At 36.7% G+C, this 16,216-nt stretch overlaps 1 long non-coding RNA gene across 1 annotated transcript in view; it reads left to right on the top strand.

Annotated features, from left to right (window-relative positions):
- Nucleotides 1–16,216, top strand: part of LOC308053675 — a 72,133-nt gene that overhangs the window by 13,709 nt on the left and 42,208 nt on the right. The window contains exon 1 of the long non-coding RNA XR_013923757.1: nucleotides 1–16,216. This exon is cut by the window's left edge and continues 13,709 nt beyond it; it is cut by the window's right edge and continues 13,330 nt beyond it. This is a non-coding gene — a long non-coding RNA (uncharacterized lncRNA).

A 16,216-nucleotide genomic window follows, 5' to 3' on the forward strand; every position in this document is an offset into this window, starting at 1 on the left:
CTTCCACAGAGCCTGTTAACAGTATCAGAATTACTGGTGAACAGGAGAAGTTATCCCCTGGGTGTAGGATAAAGAAGTGTAAAATACTATTACCCTCCTTTTAGTAGCTCTTTCAATAAAGCCCTTTTTAAATAAAGTCAAGAAAATGACATAGCTCTTTTCAGTTTTCCTGTGAAGTAATTACAGCTGTACATCCTTTACTTTCATGTAAACTCAAATGAAAGTTAACTAGTATTAAATATTGATTGCTTTTCTCTGTCATTAAACTTAATGAAATAAGCATTTATACTGTCACAAATGGCATCCTTTTATTTAAAAGATGTTATCAGTAAGTGTCATCTGTTATTTAAAGTGCTACTTTATATACAATTTATGAAAAATGTAAATACTGGATTATTTTCAAATCCAGAATCTTTCTGTAACTTTTTAGAATGAAAAAGGTTGCTTTTTTAAAAAAATAAGAATTGAGTCTGTAGATGGCACTGTTTCTCTTCAGGAGAAAAGACAATCACAGTGAGATCAAGAGTCCAACACATCCTGGCGAAACTGCTAAAATTTATGCAAGGGACAAATCTCCTAAGGAATGTAATTAAACTAAACTTATGTATGATATACAGTCTAAATCTCTTAATATAGTCTCTATATATAGTATAGTATATGCTATACCATTTCAGTTTGGACTGCAAGTAATTTAAGAATGTGAAGATCAGGAATATTCAACAGATTTACATAGATTAAGGTGTAATTAAATAATTAATTTAACAACCTTAATTGACAAAATTAGTTTAAAAAATACAAGAAAGTGTAGAATTCAGCAAACAATACTTAATAAATTGCACACAAGGGTTCATGCAGGTAGCTTGATTTAGGGTATGGCATAAAATTCAACATATTTCTATTGTCTACACAGGTCATTCCAGTATGCATTCATTCTTACCCCAGACCAACTTTTGAATAGCCAAGATAATTGGAAGTTTAATAGCATTTTTTGATTCTCGTCATGCAGATGCAGATGTAGTGAAGTATCTAATAGGGAATTCTGATAATGTATTTAGTAGTGGTACTGGCAAGCACGTATCATAAATATATGTATAGATTTCCAGTTGGTAACAACACAAAGTGAAAGCCAAGTAATCACCTTTAATTTTGAAACTGCTATGAATTCAAAATTGCAGAACTGTGCATGAATTTGCTGTTTAACAGCATGTAAATACGACACAATCACCTTTTTACTGAGGAACAGATAAGCTTAAGCTATTGTTACTTATAAAACCCTTCTACATCTTCATAAGAACAGAAAACACTGAGACACACTTCTAACAACAGACCTTCTAATTACACTGCAATGCAACAAAATGTGAAGGATGTGAATGAAACAGACCCACCTTTATTTTGCCACTGCTCCATGACAGCACTGGACTCTTGAGACACAGGGTGATCACAAGTCCCCCTATTCCAGGAAACAGCAGCCTCAGACTCCCAAACTTTGACACTCCTTATGTTCTTGGTCTGAAATTTAAACCACAGTCTTAGTCACAGCCAGTATTTAGGAACAGTAATAAATATCTCCTCAGAACAATACTATATATAAACATACTGTGCGTTAAATGACTGAGCACCATCTCCTACATGTAGAAGTCCAAATATGCAATATGTGACAACATGTTTAAGGTCCTGAAAGCATTTTCTAGAATTCTGTTGTCAGGATACCTTCGTGTCAATGCTGAATGTAAAAAGTTTTATTTGCATGTAAATATCATACTCAGAAACCCATGGTCCTATGAGACGGGACTTGCAAATCTGGAGATTATATAGCAGCTCATTAGATGTGGTAGGTAAAAGGTGTTATCAACTAGTAGAATTATAATTGATTAGCCTCATAAGTAGTCAAAATATCATGCACATTTCAAAACAAATAATAGTTACATAATATTTTAAACTTCTCTGTATTATAAAAGATGCCACACAAATGTGCCTGTATTGTCAAAGTCCGTTCATTATAAGAATTCTGTATTACAAAAATTATATCTTCATTATGTGGAAGAGCTCAACATATTTTATAACCTACTGCTGAAACCTTACAGGATCTATACAAGTAATAAATTTACTACATTTTGTAATTTTGAAAATAGGTAGGGCAATTTCTCTACCATCAGGCACTGGACAAGCTAAGTCCTAGGAGGTTTCATCTTCATCCTTATTCTCTGGCAACAAAACCCTCAGAACATAAATAACCATTTCTGTGTATAAATATAAATATTTTTACTTCAGGCTTCCCTCTCCATTGTTTTTCTGTTCCTTTCTCAAAGTGTTTGTATGTGGTTTACATGAAAGAAAACAGGTTTCTGCATACCAGAATAGAGGCTGACTGTGGATACGTATAACTTAAGCAGTTCAAATTTCAAGTGGAAACTTAAAACTGTGTTTTTAAAATATCCAAAAGGAAACCGTGTTCTTCTTGATGTCACAAGAACACCACTCAGCAAATGCAAAATTAGATAAATAGAAAGAGCAGCAGCAGCAGAAGAAAAGGAGCGTTAGCCTCAGGGGAAATTAAAGGAGACGTGCTATTCTCTAGGTGCACAGATCCTCATTAAAGACACTGAAAAATGCGTTTAAGGACATGTCTCAGTCTGCTACTTTTTCAATGTCTATCTCTTGCCTGCTGTTGTTTAGAATTCTAGAGGCTCCAGTGGAAAGTATCCTACAGTTTACAATGCTTTGGGGCCATTTTCTCCTTGGTTCCATTCCTTAGTGAGTAATTCTGTTTCAATAGCTGCTGTGAATAAGATTCCATTTTACACATTTCACTTCCTTGGTTTTGTAAGTAGCCACCAAAGAAAAGGAGAGCAAAGTAACAAAGGTAGGACAATGGGAACCTTCACACTTATTGTTCAGGTAGGACACAGAGAGTGGCTGAAGGAGCAGGGAAGGAAACAAGCAAGTCCCAGACACTCTAGCAAGAACCTATTGTTAGATCATTTACATCAAATTACAGTTGTGTGATACATTTTTTGCAATTAGAAAATCTGCAAAGGACCTTTCCCCAAATCTGCCATGCCATACTGAGACTTGGATCCATTATGTAAACGGTCCAGCCTGACCTAGGCCAGAAGCGGATCAGACAGCTGATAGTGCTTCACCTGCCATTTCACAGCCAGATTCTCCCTTGTGCAGCCTTCATGAGCTTCAACAGTGGGAAATCTGTCCTTCTGTACTTACTGGACAATCTTTAAATGCCACAGCTGTAAAGTAAAATAAAAATAAAGATTATTTTCACTACACAAACACAACAGGTAAATATTTTGTGTAGATAGAATCAAGGGTTCATATAAACAAAATCAGTTTCAAATGAAAAAAAAGGAAAGTCAAAGCATTTCAATATTACTGTGCTTTCATCAAGCAGGAAAGGTCTCAGACTTTCTTAACAGCTGTTTTAGTTGTGTTTCTTGATGCAGTTTATTGAGCGAATGCGTTCCGAGAGCTTTAAATTGAGATTTATTTGTCCTTTTGCTAATCATGAATCAACCTTCTTTTAGATCAATTAACTAAATCACTTTGGAGGCAGCTCAATGTATTCTTTATGGATGAAAACCTTTGTTGTTTATTGCCCATAATATCTCTCCACCCCAATAAATACAATTAATAACCTACTTGCTTGCTAGTGTTTGTAACTTCCAATGTTTCACAGCAATTCATTTCTTATGACTTGCTAACAAAAATAGATTTGAGTAAAACATCAATATTAATATGTGCTTACTCTCACCCTTCTGTTCTTTCAAAAGTACTTAGTTTTCACAAAGAACTTTATAACAGTATTACTCATGTCGCTGTAAAACCTCAATGATTTTTTTAAATAGCTCATTACAAGTAAAAATGTGTTACTACTGCAATACATACTAGTGGTTCTTTTTTCATGTAACGTACGTAAAACCAAAATAAATTTAAAGTTTCCACTCTGATATTCCCAGCTACAAAGCCTATTTAATTATAGTATTTATTAGCACAGGAAAGTCTCTTTTCCTAATTTCTTCCACAGTTTCAGCAGAACAGGGCCCTTGATATACAACATTTCCTGTAATAGTACCTATATCCTTCCTTTTTAAAAAAAAAATCATCCTGAGAAGATAATTATTCTAGCTGAGGGCCAGGGATTCAATAACAGCTGAGACAAACCGCGGCCTGCCAAGAATTGCACTGCTTCACTCAGAGTGCATTTGAGTCAATTTACATTTAATGAAACAGGCCAAAGGCTCTCTGGCCACCTCGAAATGCGATTCAACAGCCCCACAGTCCATGCTGTCGTGTTAGCTCAGTTTTGAACTTGTATGTCAGCCCAAATCCCTCACTGCACATACCGTGTTGGTTTGTAATCGAGTCTGATTCTGGGAGGCAGCCAGCCCGGCCCTGGCAGCGAGGCCATGGCTGCTAACCAGGCCAGCCTGGTGGTCCTGCCCCACGAGCCCCCCTGAGGGACAGATGGCTCTGTAAGCCATGCCTCCCACACCGCAGCTTTGGCCATGTCCCCAGGCCCCGGGTGAAGCTGTCCCATGTCATTCCCAGCATTTCTGTGGAGTGCTGGGCACTGCGGAGCCCCTGCCTGCTGTGGGGAGCCATGCTGGCCGTGGCCGCTGGCAGCTGCTCACACAGGGCATAGTGCCTCGGCCGTGTCACACAGAGACGGGTCCTGCAGCTCTGTCAGGACGAATGTCCGCTGTGCCTACAGGCAGCATGGCAGGCAGGGAGCTGAGGGCTGAGCTTCTTAGTTTATCAAGGCTCCTGACCTTTTTATTGGAGGCTGGGTTTGTGGCATGGCAGATGGGAAGCCGCTGATGGCTGAAGACACAGGCACACTTCTCAATGCCAGGCACACCAGAGAGCCTTACTTACCTCTAAGACCTTCTGCAAAGCTCCAGGCAGCAGGTGCTGACACTGTCAGGAACACGTGCAAGGTCTGATGCTGACCTGATAGGGTACAGGGGTCCAGTTTGGGCAGGGGGGTGCCGCAGGCTGCCCCCCACCACAGGCTGCTGTGAGGGGAGGTCAGGTGCCACAGCTGGCTGCACAAGGAGCCCTCCATGGGCGGGCCACGGCCGCATCAGGGGGGCTGCTGGCACCTCTGGGAAAATGTACTTGAGAGAGGACAAAACTCTGCCTGGCAGGGATGTGTGAGAGGACAAGTGTGAGAAATGGCCCTGGGAACAGCAAAGCCAGGGGAGGCAGGGGTTTTGTGCCTAGAGCAGCCACTCTCTTGCAGCCTGTGGAGACACCACAGAAAGCAGGTATTTCCCTGGACTCTTTTTGCCCATGGTGGCCATTGGTAAGTGATTTCCTTGTCTTTATCTTCACCCACAAGCTTGTTCATGGTATTTTCTCCTTCTGTGCTGTTGAGGAGGGCAAGTGCGAGAGCAGCTGGGTAGGAGCTTGACAGCCAACCAAGGACAACCCACCAGAAAGAAGAATCTAAAAATTCACAATATGCCTGCTCCATTGTCCAGCATGATCAGGAGTTTAAAAGAGTACATGGTCTACATGGTGCAAAAGCCTCTCTACCATGATGTGACCAAGGCCTGCTGGCTGGTACGGCAGCAGTACCCTCTACACCATCACCAAGTGGGGATGGTAGAGCCTTGCTTTGTGGTACACGTGCCATTGCCGCTGGTGCAGGTGCCTCCCAGATATCATTCATTCACCATGTCATCAAGAGACAGCACACTTGTGCAGCAAAGCCACTGTGGATCAAGGACCACCAGTGTATTTGGATTTGTTCTATAAATCTCACTTTAGAGGGATGGGCTGACTCCAGTAGACTATGCAACAGCTAGCAAGTCCAATTTATTTACTTCTGCCAAAATGCTGTGCAAATGTGGCTTGGCTTGTCAACTGCCGCAGGTAAACGGCTAGAAAAATCAGGTAGATCCAGTGCAATATGAAATAGAAAACTATTCCCTTCAAATACTGCTAAGATAATTTTGCCAGGCTGTGTTCATATACATTACTCCACATCATCATCACTGCCCAAATTCTTTCTTCATTTGAAGTTAAATGCCTTTTTTATGATCCTTACTAATGTTGCACTGAAAACTGAAGTGAATGTGGATGGTTATTTTATTGATTTTTTTAAAGAATAAAACTAATGTTTCCATTTCGAATAACCACACTCTGATGGCTCAACAATAATGCTTTGTTAAAAATCTTCCAGGCTGGAAAAGTTATGATTCTAATTCTCCTTTCTATTAGTGAAATGAAAATAGAAGGTTATGTGTTTATGTCACAAAATTTTATGGGTTTTTTTTTTAGATTCCTATGGCATTTGAAAACAAAATTATTCATCAAAATAGATGTACAAGACATTTTGTTCATTACAATAAAACAATCTGCTAAAAATATCAGCACACTTCAGACAGCAGTATTCAAAGATATTGGTAGGGTTCAACACAAAATTGACTACATGTTCCTGGGAAGAATAGACTACGAAACTGTTCCTACACATAATCTAACTTCATGTTAGAACTGCTGTGAATTAAAATATAAATGAAAAAAAATAGCTGAGAGGTTTTTCGTACATAATCATCATCACCACCATCAATAATAACAATAACAATAATATGGGGTAGTCTTGGAAAATCAGCCCAAGCATGGAACTCTCCCTATTGGCTCCTTTGGGACATCTGCATGAATAAAGAGTTGTACTTTTTTCAGATGTTCTTTGTCGTCTCCCTTTCCCAAAGCTATAGGGCTCTGGAGATTACTAACTTTTCAAGTTAATTAACCTAATTCATCATGCAATTTTAATGTCAAATGTTACACTATTCTTAACTCCCATTTCAAAGACCCATCCAGGAATATATTAATTTTCTCATTTAACTTGTGTATTTTACTGTTTTACTATTTCTTGGTAGCCTTAGGATTATGTTTTCATATGGCTAAAACATTATTTATATCTAAGAAATACCAAATAATACAGATGACTTTACTGATTCCCATAGGAACAAAGAAGCTTGTATATATTTATGCGCTGGTCAATGCCCCAGCTTTTATTTAATGTTGGCCTTTATTGTCTTATATACAGAGTTCTAGCCAACATCAATGAAATATTTTCTTCAGTTTTTTAAAATCAATAATGATAAAAATCAGTCCACTTAAATATTCTACTTTAATGTAAATCCTTAATATAACTCTATAATCAATAGAACTACAATAAGGTTACTACTTTTTGTTTTAATTTCAGTTTCACTTTATTTATTTACTTCAGTGGATTTGCTTGAAAATTGATCATATCTATTTATTTAAATAATTTAAAGGATCTAGTCTGCCTGAGATAAATTTTACTGCTTTTATTATCATTAAGGGTATAATCTCAAGCTAACTGCATTGAACACTGCTTAGTTGAATAATACTGGAATAAATACTGGAAAACAAAACAACCATCTCTTGCTTCAATGCTTTGTACAAACACTACAGAAAGAAATATCAAAGGTAACGTAAGATGGATTTCAAACCGATCATGCAATCGGAAAGTCCAGTAGTATTCTGTAAACTTTTAATATGACTCTGGGGCACCACTGCAGAAATAAGATAAAAGAACAGAGATTATTATCTATATTCCTAAAAGAATACTCTACCCGTAAGGTGCCAGAAGGTTTTGGACCATGATCAGTATTTTGCAGCTTATATGTGTATCAGTAGTGGATAAAACATTTTTGTTTTAAATGAAGCCGCCTTCTTTTGTTTCTCTTGTGGAAATTCTTTTTAACTCTGTTGGTACTTACACAATTGATATAGTTTGTAACATGTTTGTATTCAGTAGCTGTTAACTTTTTTCCCTGAATAATTTCAGGAAATAATAATTTCTTGACTTCTCTTACCAAAACCACTAATATTCTAAATATTACTGTGTCTTCCACATCTCTTTTTTTTTCCTTCTTAGACAATTTCTCTAAAATAAAATATAGGGTAGCTACGTCAGTGAATAAACTGGGCAGTAGTTGAAAGCATGAGTCTTTTGTGAGTAAAAAGATACATGGGCTCACCTGGTGATGCAATGGTGTTAAATACTGTGGTACCACGTGTTCAGTCCTAAGAGAGCTTTTCATATTATAATGTTGAGCATGATAAAAGGACAATGTTCTAAGACTCAAAGAGGAATTTGCTTCTTGTCTGAAGATCTACCTTCTAGTTAGGCAGTCTTGTGATACCTGTTTACTGGAAAATCTGCATTTTCACCTGTGTCTAATTGACTGCTACACACACACGCACGCATGCACACATGTACACAAACACACACAGCAGGGAGGTCCCTAAGGGAGCTGAGTTGGGCAGTGCTCTCTGGCTGCTGGTGGAGGTTAACAGACAGAGAGCTTACACCTCTCTGTAGGCACCTTTCCTAGAATTTTTAATACTGAGTTTTATTTGCAGGAAAATAGTTCTGGAGAGAGAATCATAGAATGATTTGGGTTGGCAGGCACCTTAAAGACCATCTAACCCCAAACCCCTGCCAGGGGCAGGGCCACCTCCCACCAGCCCAGGTTGCCCCCAGCCCCATCCAGCCTGGCCCTGAGCACCCCCAGGGATGGGGCACCCACAGCTGCTCTGGGCAGCCTCTGCCAGCGCCGCCCTCACAGGGAAGAATTTCTTCATAACATCTAATCTAAAACTACCCTCTTTCAGTTTAAAGCCATTCCCCCTTGTCCTATCACTACATGCCCCTGTGGAAAGTCATTCTCCACCTTGCAAGTAGAGTTTAATCATCCTTTAATCTGTGATTCTCATAATTATTTACAGTAAGTTTTCTCCTTTCTGTGAAAAACTCCAAAAGTAAGGCACTGTCACTTAAACTGTATTGAAAGTTGTGCACAAGGCCATTTACAGGGATTTTTTAATTCAGATCATTATGACCTAATGATCAAGCCATTATAGCAAAGTGCTAAATGCAGAGACATACCAACAGTAAATATAGCTTGCCTCTATGCCAGATTTGGTTATCTCCTGCACTCTGTGTTATTGCTACAGAGAGCAATAATGTGAATCATCTGATTAGAGCCACTAACAAAATTCTCAACATCAAAACTGATGAAGTCAGTGAAAGCTGTGCCAGGATGTTACCTACTGTATTCAGCACATTGTATTTGCATTTTTATACAATGCAGAATATAATAGCTGCTTTTTAACCTTATGCTTTTTAAAATCAAGCAAGCCTCTTTTTAGCAAAATGTATTTTACTAAATACATTTAGAGAGAGAGAGTCTCTACTTGGGAAATATGTTTCCTGTCATCGTTTCATACAACTATATAAAAAGTTTGAACAATGATTATATACCCTGAACTGCAGTGGATGGATTTAGTGTGTTTATAAGTTAAAGCTCCCTTAGGGAACCAAGCACAGAAATATTAGATGGGGCTTTTTATTTTTATTTGCACTTATTTTTTTATTTCTCTATTTTACAATTAACTTACTTGTTTAACCACATCAACAATTACAAAACATCAGATATCTGTGGTTTTATTGTCAGTCACCCACTGTTTTCCTGTTTGTGGAAGTCTCTTGGCTCTAACACTGATAAATACCACAGAATAAACTGTTTCTATATTTAAATCTATAAGCGCTACATGGTTAGCAATAACTGTTACAAGTATTGATTTTATCTTTCTCAGTTCAGGATAGTAATTCCATTTTCTGATTGTAACTTTGTTCAAACATTAAATTAGAAGATGTAGAAATGCAACCCATTGTTGAAAAGCAATTTGGTATGTTTGAAAAGTAATTTGGTATGTTTTTAGGCTTTTTTTTTTTTTCATTTGAGAACTATTAGTGGTATAACAGCTTCTTGCTTAGTGCTTGTAAATCAGCAGCCACGCTGAAAAGCAACAGACTCCTGTGATGGAAACAAAACCAAGCAATTAAGGTTAAACTACTTCCATGTCGGCCCACTAACTGAATTGAAATTGGAAAATACGTAGCAAAAGTTGGAAAGCAAAGCAAATAAACAAATAAATATGGATTCAATTTATTATGTAGCCTATGTGACAGCATTAGTGTAACCTAGCCTGCAATTTTCAGAAGTATTTCTGTTTACAGATTCTGCTTCCTTAGTGACCTATCTTAGCCTCAAAACCAGCAACAGTTTCACAGTCAGATATTAAAGTTAATATGTGCTCTGAGTAACTCAGTGTCATCATAACCTCATACTTGAGGTGCAATGAAGACAGGCAACCCTACATTTATCAATGATCCTGTTCCAGGAGGAAATAGGAGTCTTTAAAGCCCAGCTGTCCTCTGAGAAACCACTTAATTTTGCATTCAGTTGCTTTTACACTTTTATAATTAACTTCCAAGTGCATTTCTCACTATTAGGCTTGAAATCCTAAACTGGGACCATGGTATTGAGCTGGATAGTTTTCTAGTAAAAGTGGAAAATTTGTATATTTACAGCTATGCAATCTTCTTTGGTTTAAGCGTTGGTACAAATACACCTCAGGCCAATTTTGTTGATAAAGGAATAGATTATACAGCTGTTCTACAACACTAGGATTAATAATTTTAATATTTTATTAATGTAATAGAATTTTAATATTTGTATATATTTCACTGGTATAAGTAAATGACACCTGGAACTATAAGAGTTACATATATGCTAAGAAAAAAGTGGAAAAAGGCTCACTGTTTGTCATGACAGAAGTCCTTACAGCTTTACCCATGAAAAGTAAAAAATAAAGAAACTCACAGCCCTCACTTAAATTAATTTTCATTCTCTGCTCAAATGTGTTTTCCCAATTATAATAGATTTTAAAAATACATTTATAAATTTAAAAATACAATTATACTTTCAAGTTAAGGCAAATATTAGTCTGTACAGAATCATAGAAGTCTTCTAGAAAAAACACGTACATATTATACCTTACTGTGTCAAGTCATTAACATAAACTCACTTCGTTGGCATGTTAATTTGGGCAGTCCAAAACTACTGATGGAACTTCAGAACTGATTCGTATGTCTTCATACACTATGTGAAAGAGCTGTTGCAATAACTATCTTACAAGGCATAATCAAATATTTCCAACTAATGGTATTGTATTGATAGATTTGGTAATATTTAGGGTAATCAGGAAAAGCATTCTTCTAATCCTAATGTGAAGATTGTATTTCCAGTTTAAGTACCATAGACCACATTCATCTATGCTTTAAATTTCAATAAGCAGTCTAGAAACTTATTACCCTACAGCAGTGACGTCTTTAATTTTAATAAAAATATAACTGTGACATGCCTGACCTTATAAATACTATTGATGCAATAATTTTATATATTATTTGAATGTCATAGTGGTGATAGCAGCCTAACTGGACTCATAATTAATACAAACTATGAAATTCTTCTATTTTACACAGTGCCTGGAAGAACACTAGCAGAAAAAGTAAGGAACGTGTCCTCTTTGACCCTACCTCTACACCAGCCTATGACAAATTAAAGATATAAAACGTTTAAATGGCATATAGGGTACCCACAGTCCTCCTCCAAAAATAACAGGAGAAAAAATAACTCTTCTGCATTGTGCATCCAGAATTATATGTTATGTTAAGAAATTGATATGTGCTCCCATTCACTTTAGTAATACAGAATCTGTACTTCAGCCAAGTAATTTATAATGCTTTTTATTAGTAATGATAACTGACAGTATACCAGCTCCATTGCAATAAGAATCATTGGTTGCTCACAGAAACTCAGTGCTTGTAAAACCTCTGACAGAAATCCACTTATTCTGCTCACTACTACCTTGTGCTTGCTCCTTTCTCTCATTAACCATAGTCCCTTCTTTGCTTCAAACATGATTTCTTCTTTCAGGGGTTTGCCTTATTTGAATACAGAAATTGTATAAAGAAGGAGAAAAAGACTCAAATATCTACTCAATCAAAATCTCTGTATGCAAATCTCATAAATTGGAGGTTTCAGTAAGATGAAAAAAAGAGGTTTCCTTAGTTGGCATTCACTTTTTATTAATCAGGTCCTAGAATATCTCTGTTTGCAATAACCAGACATTCTGGAAACAAAAAATACTGCAAGCTGTCTGGCACTGGTTGTGGAACTCCATACCGGCTTTTATATTCACTGTAAAATCCAGATAACAACAGAGTGAAAAAAGAAGAAAACAAATAAAATTTATGAGAAATAAAAAGGTAAAGGCACTCTACATTTTCCGACTTAGTAGAATGAAAGAGATATAGCCTGTCTGATATATTGCATTTTAAAGGCTATGGGAGAACAGCAGCAATGAGAGGTAATAAATTAGGAAAGATGTATTATCATTAGTGTACAATACATACTTATTGTTTGACAAAGAGTGTGACAATGTAACAGATTGTAGGGTTGTATGGTAAATATTACAATGAATTCAGAGTACTGCACTTAGGAATCATAAAAAGGATTACTGATACATTTTGTCCCACTCTTAAGGACGCAATATACTATGTGGCATTTGCAGATATGGTTTGCAGCACAGATCTACAGTCTCTTCCCCTTTCATTAGTGCGGATAGCATTATCTAATAAATAAAAAACCAGTTGCATGTGTATTCACTATACTAGTGCAAATGAGACACACAGGTGTCTGTCTCCAAACAGTGTTCCTGACCCAGGTTCTTGGTATCTGGACATCCTACATGACATTAGGTAAGGTTGATTTAGGTTTATCAGTTCATGCTCTGAATTGCAAAAGTCCAGTTATATTATTTCTATACTGTAAGGCATTTCAGTCATGCTTTATGAAGAAACACAAAATATTTCCTCTGTACCTTCAGTAATTCAGAGTTCTAAAGCACCAATACAGATAGAGCTCAAAAGAGGGTAAGGAAGGACATTGTGGCTTTACCTTTGCTGTTAATGAGATATAGACATGTTTTCCCCCCAAGTGATGTAACTAATACCTAACACCATGTCACTGTCAAATCCTAGCGAAGACATGAGTATTTTTTGCCTCTATACAGAGTCAAAGTCAGAATGGCTCTTGCTTAAGTTACCTCATGTTTAAGTTACTGTTTCTCCTTAATATTTACTTGTGTAATTTATATTTAAAGAACAGCCTTCTGTAAACAGTCACCACAAAGCTCACCTCTCTAAAACCAGAAGATGAGATGGAAACTTATTTTACTCAAACCATGTCTAGTATAAAGACATTTGAACATTGTTGATTTTCTCAAGTAAATTGCTTGAGAAGAATTACATAAAAAGTGCCAAAGGTTCTTTAAGTACTCGGGCTTAAAATCTGACTTTCCAATTAGCATGACAATAGTGTCAGCGTTAATAATCACTAACCAGAATTAAAGAGGACATCCTGAGGCTCTGAGAAAACAAAATGTCTTGATGCATAAGAGCTTCAAGTCCAGCACATACACATTTAAAAATATAAAAAATTAACAAAAACGACCAAAAAAATGCTTGAAATATAAGGTTTTCTCCAAACACATTTGTCTAGCCTTTTACATTTACTATCCACTTATCTTTTTCTTCTTTCTAAACCATTATCTACCTTCCTTCCATTGCCTATTATTCCTCTTTCTTCACTGACTTGGTGGCCTAATGTCCTTTTTCATTCAGTCACCATTCATTGGTGTCTGGTTTTTTTTCAGTTTAAGATTGTCCAAATGCAAGATTGTCTTCACTGCTCTCTAAATCTTTAATTTGATCTTCATTAGTAACTGTTTTAATGACTATCTTCTACACGAACTGCCTTCCTGTCTCCAACATTTGCCAAAATTTTACAAACACCTCTTTTTTCTTTCTCCTTTTCTTCCCCCAGCAAAACTGGTCTTTGCTTTATTTATTGCTTTTGTTTACCTTATACCATACACTCAACATGTCAATTCAACTGTTGTTCAGACTGCTAATATCTCAACCCAGCATACAGTATGGTATCTTTGGGAAAAAAATGAGTGCTGCTTTGTGTATTTGTTTAATTATTTTTATCTTAACTTCCTAAGAAAACAAAAGTATATTTATCGGCTCTATCCTCTAAATAACTTTGAAATATTCACCAATATTAAAAAAAAAATAGAAATTAGAAAAGAAGACATCTCAGAGGCACAAAGGTCCTACAAGTTTTATAGAAGTCAGTGGTTACAAGCAGTAACAAGTAGGAGGTACAAACTAGTCTTTGCAATGAAGGAATACAAGTGGATCTTAAGCCATCAGCCCACATAAAAATACTGGTCAGCCACCTACATGCAGCCTCTACCCTGGTCATGGTACATGCTGTCATTTTGCCAGTGAGAGTACTGGGAAGGTGGGAAAACTGAGGATATTTCAATGGGCAGAAAGGGAAAGGCAAGACCTTTTTGGCACAGGTCACCTATTGCCTAGTGTTTTGTTTAGAGAGCTGTTTATGCATGTTTATCTGTCTGTGTATTTGTATCTGTCTATCCATCTGTCTAACAGTTAAAAAATTATTCCAGGCAAGAAGATTATCTGATCAAAAGAAACGAAATGAATTTTAAGAAGGTAACATACAAAAGACTTTGTGCAAAACTTATAAAGAATCCCTGAGTTAAGCCAAACAATTCCCAGCTGATAACTTCATTGATTTTAGGAGATGAAAGGCTTTTAATAAGGTGGAAAGAGAGAAAAAACCCACTTTTCACACAAAAGCAATAGGGAGACAGTAATAAATAGGCATTTTTCCCACAGCCATGACTGAATTTACTCTGAGTCCAGGTACCTGAACTCTTACAGTGATAAACAAATTACTGAGAACTCCTCCAATTAACTGCCTTGTTGTTTTAGTGGCAATGCTTGGTTTTGCTGTTCTGGAACTATTGTGAAATTAGATATTTTTTAACTGACTCCATATAATTATAGTACTGCTGTTCCTTTTACTTTGGGTTAAGTATATTGGATTTGCATATGGAACTCCTCTGTAAAATATCATCTAACTGTACAAAGATACGGCTCTCTGGGGGATGTGTGTCCTATTTTGATAAACAAGTGTAAATGATGAAACTATATTATAACTACCTACTTAGAACTATTAAGCATTGGAGAGGGTCAAGACATTTACTTCTGCCTCCAAAAGTCTAACTCCATTTCTCTCCATTCCAAAATTCAAAACGGAGTTACAAGAAGCTTTGGCTGTCTTATTTCCACTGATAATCATGGACTCATACCTGTACAAATTCAAAATCCTTCACACAAGTCTACCTTTAAATTTTCCGTCTTGCGAAAAGACTAGAAGTATAGCAGCACCGCATGAAGGGTAATATATTAACAGAAGAAATTAAGTCTCTCTCCTTGCAACAATTCTGTATTTTGTCTAGTGGCATCAATGTACCTTGTGAAAAACTACAGAAGGCCATGTTCCTATCTGTGTCTAGAATTGTTTCATACCCAAATACCTGCTCTTGAGTATCTTTATTCCTCTAAAATTTCTGCCAAAACATTCCTTCACTTAAATAATGTTGACCACAATTTTCAGCTACCAGCAGCAGCTGATAGAATCTCTCAGTTCTCTACTTTACTTGAAACTATTTATATTTCTGCAGTACTAGGTACGTTAGTCCTGAGTTTACCCGAGTGTCAGGATTGAGAAATACATTCACTTTTTTACAAAGATTGTTTTTCAAATAACGTAAATATGTGATAGATAGCTGGATCACTAGAACATTTAAGTCCCTTTTGGAACACAGAACAGCTGGAAGGAAAAGAAACTGCCAGTCTTGTAGGATCTTTGTTCCAATCCAGCTATGCAACTTAGCGACACTGCATAGCTAAAATGCTTTTTCTGAAAGCTGACATTTTTCTTGTGCCAGCTGAGAAGAAATGGAGATTCTTGTTGAAAGGATATACTGAAAGGTCATACCTCAGTGTGAAAGAATCATATGGAAAGACCTGGTATGGAGAAAAAACTGGAAAACTGAAACTTAACCATGGGACATATAAAATAGCTTTAAGGAAGGAATATGAAATTTGATGGGCACAAGACATACTCAAATACGGGCTTTATGGAGCTGCTTCCTGTATCGAGGACATAAACAAGTTACAGGCTACCTTTGTCCATTATTACTGAGATCACATGCATTCACAATCAAGCCTTTTCTTTATTTACCATTTCCAAGCTGTGCACCAAGAAATTTCAATAGTGATTTTCAGTTTTGTATAACAGAAACATGTTACAGAAGAGACAGTCCCCTTGAGACCTATGAAGCACACCTGCTCAGCAATTCCTTTTCATAT

This window comes from Falco punctatus (assembly GCF_963210335.1).
Source record: "Falco punctatus genome assembly, chromosome: 15".
NCBI classification, from domain to species: domain Eukaryota; kingdom Metazoa; phylum Chordata; class Aves; order Falconiformes; family Falconidae; genus Falco; species Falco punctatus.